Below are 12,506 nucleotides of genomic sequence, written 5' to 3'. Positions count from 1 at the left end.
GTAATGGCAAATGCATTTGAAATTAAGACATCAGCAATTTAGAAGAATCACCATATGTATACAGAGACTGCTATACAATAACCTCAAGGTAACCACAAGCCAAAAATCTGTAACAGATACACACATACACAAAAAAGGAATCTAAACATAACACTGAAGATAGTCATCAAATCACAAGAGAAGAGAACAAAAGAAGGGGGAAAAAAAGACCTACAGAAACAAATCCAAAACAATTAACAAAATGACAGTACGAACATACATATCGATAATTACCTTAAACGTAAACAGACTGAATGCTCCAACCAAAAGACACAAACTGGCTGAATGGATACAAAAATAAGACCCGTGTATTTGCTGCCTACAAGAGACTCACTACAGATCTAGAGACACATACAGACTAAAAGTGAGGGGATGGAAAAGGTAGTCCACACAAATGAAAATCGAAAGAAAGCCAGAGTACCAATATTTATATTAGATGAAATCAACTTTAAAATAAAAACTGTCACAGGAGACAAAGAAGGACACTACAGAATGATCAAGGGATCAATCCAAGAAGAAGATATAACAACTGTAAATATATATGCACCCAACATAGGAGCACCTGAATACAGAAGGCAAAATATTAATAGACATAAAAGGAGAAATCAACAGCAGCACAATAATAGTAAGGACTTTAACACCTGACTTACATCAATGGACAGATCATCCAGAGAGAAAATCAACAGGGAAACACAGGCCTTAAATAACACATTAGACCAAAGGGACTTAACTGATATTTATAGAGCATTCCACCCAAAAGCAGCAGAATGCACATTCTTTTCAAGTGCACATGTAACATTCTCCAGGACAGATCACATGTTAGGCCACAAAACAAGCCTTGGTAAATTTAAGAAAACTGAAATCATATCAAGCTTCTTTTCCAACCACAACTCTATGGAACTAGAAATCACCTACAAGAAAAAAAACCTGCAAAAACCACAAACACGTGGAGGCTAAACAATATGCTACTAAACAACTGATGGATCACTGAAGAAATCAAAGAGGAAATCAAAAACTACCTAGAGACAAATGAAAACGAAAGCACGATGATCCAAGACTTATGGGACGCAGACAAAGCAGTTCTAAGAGGGAAGTTTATAGTAATACAGGCTTACCTCAGGAAACAAGAAAAATCTCAAATTAACAACCTAAACTTACATCTAAAGCAAGTAGAGAAAGAAGAATAAATAAAAACCAAAGTTAGTAGAAGGAAAGAAATCATAAATATCAGAGCAGAAATAAATGAAATAGAGACTAAAAAAAACAATAGGAAAGATCAATGAAACTAAAAGCTGGCTCTTTGAAAATATAAACAAAATTGATAAACCTTTAGGAAGACTCATCAAGAAAAAAAGGGAGAGGGCCCCAATCAATAAAATCAGAAATGAAAAAGGAGAAGTTACAACCGACACCACAGAAATACAAAGGATCATAAGAGACTACTATGAGCAACTACATGCCAATAAAATGGACAACCTAGAAGGAACTGATGAATTCTTAGAAAGGTACAACCTCCCAAGACTGAATCAGGAAGACACAGAAAATATGAACAGACCAATTACCAGAACTGAAATTGAATCAGCAATTTAAAAATTCCCAACAAAGAAAAGTCCAGGACCAAATGGCTTCACAGGTGAATTCTACCAAACATTGAGAAGAGTTAACACCCATCCTTCTGAAACCCTTCCAAAAGTTTGCAGAGGAAAGAAAACTTCTGAACTCATTCTAGGAGGCCACCATCACCCTGATACCAAAACCAGATAAAGATATTACACAAAAGAAAACTACAGACCAATACCACTGATGAACATAGATGCAAAAATCCTCTACAAAATACTAGCAAACCGAATCCACTAATAAATTAAAAGGCTCATACACCATGATCACGTGGGATTCATCCCAGGGATGCAAGGATTTTTCAATATCTGCAAATCAATCAGTGTGATACACCGCATTAACAAACTGAAGAATAAAAACCATATGATCGGGCTTCCCTGGTGGCACCGTGGTTAAGAATCCACCTGCCACTGCAGGGGACACGGATTCGAGCCCTGGTCCCGGAAGATCCCACATGCCGTGAAGCAACTAAGCCCGTGTGCCACAACTGCTGAGCCTGTGCTCTAGAGCCTGTGAGCCACAACTACTGAGCCCGCGTGCTACAACTACTGAAGCCTGTGCGCCTAGAGCCTGTGCTCCGCAACAAAGAGAAGCCACCGCAATGAGAAGCCCGCACACCGCAACAAAGAGTAGCCCCCGCTCGTTGCAACTAGAGAAAGCCCGCACACAGTAATGAAGACCCAACACAGCCAAAAATAAATAAATAAAATAAATTTATTAAAAAAAAAACATATGATCATCTCAATAGATGCAGAAAAAGCTTTTGACAAATTTCAACACACATTTATGATAAAAACTCTCTAGAAAGTGGGCACAGAGAGAACATACCTCAACACAATAAAGGCCATATATGACAAACCCACAGCTAACATTATACTCAATGGTGAAAAGCTGAAAGCATTTCCCCTAAGATCAGGAACAAGACAAGGATGTCCACTCTCGCCACTTTTTTTCAACATAGTTTTGAAGGTCCTAGTCACGGCAAGCAGAGAAGAAAAAGAAATAAAACGAATCCAAATTGGAAAAGAAGAAGTAAAACTGTCAGTTTTTACAGATGACATGATACTATAAAATCCTAAAGCTGCTACCAGAAAACTACTAGAGCTCATCAGTGAATTCGCTAAAGTTTCAGGATATGAAATTAATACACAGAAATCTGCTGCATTTCTACATACTAACAACGAAAGCTAAGAAAGACCAATTAAGCAAACAATCCCATTCACCATTTAGAACTAATAAACGAGTCAGCATCGTTGCAGGATAAAAGTTAAATATTAAAAAAATCAATTGTATTATGATATACTTGCAATTAACAAACTGAAAATGAAATTAAGAAAACCATTCTGGGGGAATTCTCTGGCAGTCCAGTGGTTAGGACTCTGCAATTCCACTGCAAGAGGGCATAAGTTAGATCCCTGGTTGGGGAACTAAGATCCCTCAAGTCAAGCAGCACAGCCAAAAACAAAAAGAAAAGCAAAAGGAAACCATTCTGTTCACAACAGCCTCAAAAAAATTAAAATATTAATGTAAATTTAACATAAGAAGAGAAAAACTTCTACTCTGAAAGCTACAAAAAATGACTGCAAGAAATTAAAGAATATCTAAATAAATATCTAAATCAATAAATATCTATCTAAATCAAACATCCCAAGTCCACGGACTTACTGTTAAGAAAGCAATTCTCACCAAAGTGATCACAGATTCAACACAATCCCTATCAGAATCCTAGCTGATTTCTTAGTAGAAATTTTGCAAGCATATGGAATTGTCAAGGACCCAGAAGAGCCAAGACAATCATGAAAAATAAGGTCATGTTGGAGGACTCATACTTCCCAATTTTAACTCACAGAATGGGAGAATATATCAAAATCAAAATTTTGATAAGAATGTGTATCTAGAATACATAGAACTCTTAAAACTCAATAAAAAAGAGAAATAGCCCAAATAAAAACCAGGCCAGGATCTGAATACACATTTCTCCAAGGATAACACACAACTGGCCAATAAGCACACAGAAAGATGTTCAACATCATAATCAGGAGGCAAATGCAAATCAAAAGCAAAATGAGATACAACTTCACGTCCACTAGAATAGATCCAATGAAAAAGTCAGATAATAAGTGTTGGTGAGTTAGTAGAGAAATTGAAATCCTCATACATTGCTACTGGGAATGTAAAATGGTGCAGCCACTTTGGCAAACAGTCTGACAACTCCTCAGATGATGAAATATAAAGTTATCACATGATCTAGGAATTCCATTCCTGGGTACGTACCCAAGACAAATGAAAACATATTGTCCATATAAAAACCTGTACATGAATAGAAAAGCATTTATATTTTATAAATATAAAATCATTATTTTATAAAAGCATTATTCATAGTAGCCAAAAGGTGGAAACAACCAAATGTCCATCAACAAACAGATAAACAAACTGTGATACATACATACGATGAAATATTATTGAGCCATTAGAAGGAATAAAATAATGATACAAGCCCTAACTTGGATGAACCCAAAAACATCATGCTGAGTTACAAGAAGCCAGTCACAAAAGTCCACACATTAAATGATTCCATTTGTATTAAGGTCTAGAATAGGAAAATTTATAATAGAGACAAAGTAGATCAGTGGTTGACTTAGGGCTTGGGGGGAGGTGGGTGATGAGGAAATAGAGGGGTGATAGCTAAGGGGTATAGAGTTTCTTTCTGAGGTGATAAAAATGTTCTAAAGTCAACTGTGTTGATGGTTGCACATATCTGTGAATAGGGTAAAAATCATTAAATGGTACACTTTAAGTGGGAGAATTATATATGTGCATTACATATTAAAAAAGCTGTTTGAAAAAAAAATGTTCTATGAGCATTTGAAAGGTTGTGTTTTAAAAGCATACAAACATTTATACACATCAACCTCAATATTTCCAGATGTTTCTCTAACTCTGCTTTTTTTTTTTTTAATTTCATTTCTATGGTCTGTCATGGGCTAAGTATGTGTGTTCAAGCTCTCTAGTGTTCTGTATTATCCATTTCTCCTTGAGGGTCCTCTAGGGCAGCGGTCCCCAACCTTTTTGCCACCAGGGACCGGTGTCATGGAAGACAATTTTTCCACAGACGGGGTTGGGGGGTGGGGGGATGGTTCAGGCGGTAACGTGAGGAATGGGGAGCGATAGGGAGCTGCAGATGAAGTTTCTCTCGCTCGCCCGCCCGCCGCTCACCTCCTCTGTGCGGCCTGGGCTAGAGTATGCTTCTGCAGGTTATATTTCCATCTTTCTTTTCCAAGCTATGTCTCCTAGACTACCCACTGCAGAATTGCAATGTTGTTTTTTCATCTTACACATTCTTTTTTGTGTGTGATAAACACAGAAGATTAAATTTACCATCTTAACCAATTTTTAAGCATACAGTTCAGCAGTGTTAAGTATGTTCACACTGTTGCACAACAGATCTCTAGAACATCTTCATCTTGCAACACTGAAACTCTATACCCAATAAACATGAACTCCCCCTCCTTTCTCTCCCCAGCCGTTGGCAGCCACTTTTCTACTTTGTTTCTATGATTTTCACTATTTCAGATACTTCACGTAGGCGGAATATACAGTGTTTATCTTTTTGTGACTGGCTTATTTCACTCAGCACAAGGTCCTTGAGATTCACCTATGTTATAGCATGTGACAGGATTTTCTTCTTTTAAGGCTGCATAACATTCTATTGTATAGATATCACATTATATTTATCCATTCATCTGCTGATGGACGTATCTTGATTATCGTGAGTAATGCTGCAATGAACATGGGTGTGCAGATATCTGTGAGATCCTGCTTTGAATTCCTTTGGATATACACCCAGAAGTGGGATTGCTGTATCATATCGTCATTCTATTTTTAATTTTTTAGGAACCTCCACACTGTTTTCCATAATGGCTGTGCCGTTTTATATTTCCACCAGCAGTGCACAAGGGATCCAATTTCTCTGCATCCTTGACAACGATTGTTATTTTCTGTTCTTTTGATACTACCCATCCTAATAGGTGTGCAGTAGTATCTCATTGTGGTTTTGATTTGCATTTCTTTGATGATTAGTGATATTAAGCATCTTTTCATATACTTGTTGGCCATTCATATATACTCCCTGGAGAAGTGTCTATTCGAGTCCTTTACCCATTTTTAAATTGGGTTTCTTTGTTGTTGACTTTTAGAAGTTCCATATATAATCTGGATATTGGTCACTTATCATGATTTGCAAATATTTTCTCCTATTCCACAGGTTGTCTTTTAACTCTGTTGATTGTGTCCTTTGAAGCAGAGTTTTAAATTCTGATATAGTATAATTTATTTATTTTTGCTTTTGTTGCCTATACTGTTGGTGTCATAGCCACGAAATCATTGCCAAATCCAATGTCATGAAGCTTTCCCCCCATGTTTTCTTCTAAGAGTTTTATAATTTTAGCTCTTCTGTTTGGATCTTTGATCCATTTTGGGTTAATTTTGTATATGGTAAAAGGTAATGGTCCAAATTAATTCTTCTGCATGTGGATATCCAGTTTTCCTTTGACAGCTAGGTAGTAATGGCTTGTGTCCTATACACTTTTCTTTTATGTTATTAGAAAAAGGGGGCCATGGGTGAACATAAATAGATTTGATCTTGGGTCTTTTTTATTGTAATTTTTTAAAAGTTTGTATTGAGATTCTTTCTGTCTTTGTCACAGTCATCTGGAATGCCTTAAGCTTTCCCTCCCCTGTTTCAGTGTTGAGACATGATACTTCACTTCTAATACTATCAGCCTTGGGTATTTAATTGTAATTTTGTTTCTAAATTGCCAGTGTCTTTTCCCAGAAGTAACAATTATCTTACAAATAAATACATACATCCACACAGACAAAGAAGCACTGAAGTGATATGCATAAGAAAGCAAAAAATAAAAAGATGGAACTCTGTTTAAATTGTGAGACTATAGTCTCATCAGAATTAAGTGGAAACACGTAGACACAGGCGTTTGCGTGTGCATGCTCTCTCTCTCTCACACCCCCTACCCCACTCCCCATTACCTGCAATATCTATTTGCAAGGATTTCTTCTCTTCGGGCCAGGCTTCCTTAGGAACGGTCCTCTTACTGTGGATCTCCCCTTTCTGTTTAATGGCTTTAGTGTCTGCTAGATTATCAATCTTCGTGTCTTGTAGTTGAGCTGACTGCTCTGAAGCAGCAGCAGCCCTGGAACCTAAGAGAGGGAAATCACGATTCAGACAGGAAGCTGACAAAAATTATTTTAAAATACCTCTCAAGCATCTACTAGTGTGAGAAGAGAGTTACACTGGATAAACAGTGAGATGGATGCAGGACAGGAATAAAGACGCAGACGTAGAGAACAGACGTGAGGACACGGGGAGGGGGAAGGGGAAGCTGGGACGAAGTGAGAGAGTGGCACGGACTCATATACTACCAAATGTAAAATAGATAGTTAGTGGGAAGCAGCCGCATAGCACAGGGAGATCAGCTCAGTGTGGTGTGACCAGCTAGAGGGGTGGGATCGGGAGGGTGGGAGGGAGATGCAAGAGGGAGGAGATATGGGGATATATGTATATGTATAGCTGATTCACTTTGTTATAAAGCAGAAACTAACACACCATTGTCAAGCAATTATACTCCAATAAAGATGTTTAAAACAAAACCAAAAAAACTGAGATGGAAAGAGAAAAGCATTTTGGGCAAAGGTGAATACATATGAAAAAAAATGGAATCAGGAAAGCAATTGAACATCTAAGAAACAGTGCAAGTATATAATTTATTAGATTATAGAATTTGTAAGGAAAAGAGAAAAATTAGCATTTGAAAGGTTCTTTGGGAGCCCATTCTACTGTTCTGAAAGACTAGGCTTAAAAAGTTTAGTTTTCATTCTTTTTCTTTAATAAATGTATTTATTTGTTTATTTATTTGGTTGCATTGGGTGCTCATTGCTGCGCGCGGGCTTTCTGTAGTTGCGGCGAGCGGGGCTACTCTTCGTTGTGGTGCGCGGGCTTCTCATTGCGGTGGCTTCTCTTGTTGCGGAGCATGGGCTCTAGGCTCGCGGGCTTCAGTAGTCGTGGCATGCGGGCTCAGTAGTTGTGGTGCATGGACTTAGCTGCTCCACGGCATGTGGGGTCTTCCTGGACCAGGGCTTGAACCCGTGTCCCCTGCGACGGCAGGCAGATTCTTAACCACTGCGCCACCACGGAAGCCCCTCTTGTTTCCTGTTCTTGTTCTATGTTATTTTGCTTATTTTATATACTCAACAATAATTTGGAAGACAGATATCTAGTTTTAAAATTCTTTTCGAGTTTCATTTTTTGGTAGCTTTTTTCCATTGTGGTAAAATATACATAAAATTTACCATTTCAAACATTTTTAAGTATACAAGTTAAGGCATTAAGTATATTCACATTGTTGGGCAACCATCACACCATCCATCTCCAGAATTAACTCATTTTCCCAAATGGAAACTCTGTACCTATTAAACAATAACTCCCTTTTCCTCCTCCTCCAACCCTTTTGTGACTGGCTTGTATTACTTAGCACAATGCCTTCAAAGTCCATCCACAGTGTAGCATGTGTCAGAAATTCACTCCTTTTTAAGGCTGAATAATATTCTATTGTATGTATGTATCACATTGTATTGATCCATTCATCAGGTGGTAGACATCTGGATTGTTCTCACCCTTTGGCTATTGTTAATAATGCTGCTATGAACCTGGGTGTTCAAAATCTGTTCAAATCCCTGCTTTCGATTCTTTTGGGTATATACTTAGAAGAAGAATTGCTAGATCATATAGTAATTCTATGTTTCATTTTTTGAGGAACCACTACACTGTTTTCCACGGTGGCTATACCATTTTACATTCCCATCAGCAATACACAAGAGTTCCAATTTCACCATATCCCTGCCAACCCTTGCTCTTTTTTATTTCATAAAAGCCATCCTAATGGGTATGAAGTGGTATCTCTTTGTAGTTTTTATTTACATTTCCTTCATGACTAATGAAGTAAAACATCTTTTCACGTTCTTTTTGGCCATCTGTATCTTTCCTGGAGAAATGTCTCTTCAGATTCTGTACTCATTTAAAAATTAGATTGCTTTTTGCTGTTGTTGAACTGTAAGAGTTCTTCATATATTATGGATAGTCATCTCTCATCAGATATATGAATTGCAAATGTTTTTCCCAATTCTGTGTGCAACCTTTTTACTATGTTGATGGTGTTTTTTTTTTTTTTTTTTTTTTTTGGTGCACACAAGTTTTAAATTTTAATCAAGTCAAATTTATTTTTTATGAAAACTTCTTTAACCTATCTGATCACCAAGTCATGAATAAAATGACAGCTCTTTAGTCAAAAAGACAAAAAAATACAATTGTTTTTTCTTTTCATGCCTTTCATTCCAAAATTAACTTTTGGCATTTTTTTTTCCACCTTGTAACTAAATTTGCTATTTAGATGAGTGTTGTGTCAAACTGACTTCAAAGTTCACCACTGATCACTTTCAGCATTGCTTCATTTCTCTGTAATGAATTCTTCATTTTGATTCATCTCTTCAGCTGGGTGAGTCTTCAAGTGAATTTTTCAAGAAGGTACAGAGGTTGAATATACTTTCTAGCTGCTGTGTACTTGTGAAAATGTCTTTTCATTGTCATAGTGCTTAATGAAAATGCACTGGGTCCATAAATCCTTGAATTATATAATTTCCCCAATAAATACAGATTTGGTTCCATTATTTTTACATTTAGTATTTTAAATAAGCCTGATATCAGACTAAATTTTCTTCTCTTAACTTTTTTTTTTAAATTGTATATTTATGGGATTTTCTTCTATTTATTTTGACTCAAAAATCTTTTTCTGATATGTGTCTCAGTCTCTGATTTTTCCCTGGATTTTTATGGCAACTTTCAATCTGCATACAGTGTTCCCCTTTTCAGGAGGAGGATGTTTTATTCAATTAAGTGTTTGAATATTACTTTCTTCTTCAGCTGCAGATATAATTCTTGGTTTGGTTTACTTAGCTATGTTTCTTATGTCTCTCATCATCTTTCACAGCATTTTCATTTTCTTCTCCTTTTTCCTCTGTAATTTTGCAGACTCTCAGATTTGTCCTCATCACTAATTTAACTTCCTTCATGTTAATTCCACCCTTTCTTGCCTGCAAAATGTATTTTAAATCTGTTACCAAATCTTTACAGTTTTAGGCAGTCTTTTCCTTCATATGTTCATTCCTGCCCACCCCCTCCCCCACACACACACACTTTTTTTCTAAATTGAGACAAAACATGAAATTCACCATTTAAGGGTTCTGCCGCGGAGACACGTGAAGGTCGGTGACTTGGTGCGGAGTTTGTCTCGGCACGCGTGGCCGCGCTGGGATGGCGTCCTCCTCGTCTTCCTCCGCAGCGGGTTTGGGCTCGGTCGACCCGCAGCTGCAGCATTGCACGGAGGTAGAGACTCAGAAGCAGCGCTTCCAGCAGCTGGTGCACCAGATGACGGAACTTTGTTGGGAAATGTGCATGGACAAGCCTGGGCCAAAGTTGGACAGTCGGGCTGAGGCTTGTTTTGTGAACTGCGTTGAGCGCTTCATTGATACAAGCCAATTCATCTAGAATCGACTGGAACAGACCCAGAAATCCAAGCCAGTCTTCTCAGAAAGCCTTTCTGACTGACCTGAGTATTACCTCTCTGGAAAAGGAAGGTAGTTCAAGAAATGAAGAGCAGTTGATGGGATGGTTGAAGAAAAGGCTGTGGGGGGATCGGCTCCCACCTTTGTCACTCTTGGGACATCCTGTCATCTGAGAATGAATAAAGACCGATTTTTGTGTGTGGGGGTGGTTTGAGGGTCAAATGTGTTTGGGGTTGTGTTTTTTAATGCTAATCTTGGGAAAACAATTGACAGATGAATGGAAAACTCTACTAGGTGTATGTTACTGTATGTGGGACGATGCTTTCCTCATAGTCCCATTAACTGCTTCCTATAATTTTAATAGTGGAACTGCTCTATAATTTGATATGTGGGACCACATAGGTAATAATCTGTTATTTGTGTGGATTCCTTTCAGATTTCTGGAGAGATCGATATACATCTTTGTGTCTCTCAGAAAGGGCAGCAGTGGGGGAAAGAGTAATTTGGTACTTGACTGTAGGCCTCCTTATCTAGTGTTTGATTATCAGTGCTGGAAAAAAAATGTATGGAGTATTCATACAGTACATTTCACTTTTCTAGATTATCTCCCTCCCTTATACTGTGATTCACTTAAATTTCTATATATAAAGTACAGTCTTGAGCTAGTACAGGTAGCCTGAGAGTCTAGAGGACTTTAGTTAAAGGAATCTAGCCAGCGAACATAATTCTCATACTAAACTGCCACAAGGAAGACGTTAACTTACCCTGTATGTCAGGGTCCAAAAAAATTTAAAGATGTGCCTAAATGAAAAAATAAGTTATAAAGATTTAGGCCAGTCAAAAACTAACAGCAGTTTCAGGTAGAGGTGCATGCCTAACGTAAACCAGCATAGTTTCCATTTACTGCGTTCTTTTCATCACTGAAATAAAAACTTCTACAAGATTCAAAAAAAAAAATTCACCGATTAAAGTAAGTGTACAATTCACTAGTTCTTAGTATTTTCACAACCAATATTGCTATCTAATTCCAGAACATTTTTGTCACGCCCCCACAAAGAAATCTTGTATATGTTAGCTGTTACTCCCTATTTTCCCCTCCCCAACATCCCCTGGCATCCACTAATCTACTTTCTGTCTATATGGATTTGCTCATTCTGGACATTTCATATACATGGAATTATACAATATATGACCGTTTGCTATTGGCTTGAAATATTTCTCCGTTTAATAGTGTCAGTTTTTCGGACTTCCCTGGTGGTACAGTGGTTAAGAATCCGCCTGCCAATGCAGGGGACACGGGCTCGAGCCCTGGTCTGGGAAGATCTCACATGCCGCGGAGCAACTAAGCCTGCGCGCCAAAACTACTGAGCCTGCGCTCTAGAGCCCAAGAGCCACAACTACTGAAGCCCATGCACTTAGAGCCCGTGCTCCTCAACAAGAGAAGCCAGCACAATGAGAAGCCCGCGCACCACAACAAAGAGTAGCCCCTGCTCGCCACAGCTAGAGAAAACTCGCGCGCGGCAACGAAGACCCAGCGCAGCCAAAAATAAAAATACAAATAAATAAATAAATAAATTTATTTATTTATTTAAAAAAATAGTGTCAGGTTTTTTCATTTTAATTCTGTTAGTTTTTCTTTATGTATTTGGGACTTGCTTATACTGCATTTGTCTTTTAAGTCATATAGGAGAAAAACTGACTTACAAACAAAAATACATTTATACTGTCTTTTGTATTTACTTATGTAGTTACCTTTAGTACTTTTTTCATGTGGATTTAAGTTACTGTCTGGTGTTCACCATTCCATCTTGAAAAAAATCTCTTTAGTATTTTCTGTGGGTCAGTTTGCTAGCAGTGGAGTCTTTCAACTGTTGTTTATCTGAGAATGTCTTCATCTCTCCTTCATTTCTGAAGGGTAGTTTTGCTAGGTACAGAATACTTGGTAGGCAGGTTCTTTTCCTCAGCTCTTTGCATATGTCATTGCAATGCCTTCTGGCCTCTATGGTTTCTGATGAAAAATCAGCAATTAGTTTTATTGAAGATTCTTTGTACATGATAACTCCGCTCTTGCTGCTTTAACACTGTCTTTGTCATTTGATGGTTTATGATGTATGTAGATGTGGCTCTCTTTGACTGTATCATGCTTGGACTTCCTTGAGCTTTTGGGATGTGCAGATTAACAGCAGTCATCAAATTTGTGAAATTTTAGGCCATTA

General features: G+C 37.7%; 1 pseudogene across 1 annotated transcript; it reads left to right on the top strand.

Moving 5' to 3' along the window:
• The first annotated feature begins 344 nt into the window (after positions 1 to 344).
• Positions 345 to 11,877, top strand: LOC309622195 (mitochondrial import inner membrane translocase subunit Tim8 A pseudogene; annotated as a pseudogene). Its single transcript has one exon. The product of its transcript is annotated as a mitochondrial import inner membrane translocase subunit Tim8 A pseudogene (transcript).
• Positions 11,878 to 12,506: the final 629 nt, after the last annotated feature.

This window comes from Balaenoptera borealis (genome assembly GCF_965194805.1).
Source record: "Balaenoptera borealis genome assembly, contig: HAP1_SCAFFOLD_1793, whole genome shotgun sequence".
NCBI lineage: Eukaryota > Metazoa > Chordata > Mammalia > Artiodactyla > Balaenopteridae > Balaenoptera > Balaenoptera borealis.
This window is presented reverse-complemented; position numbering and strand designations above follow the sequence as displayed.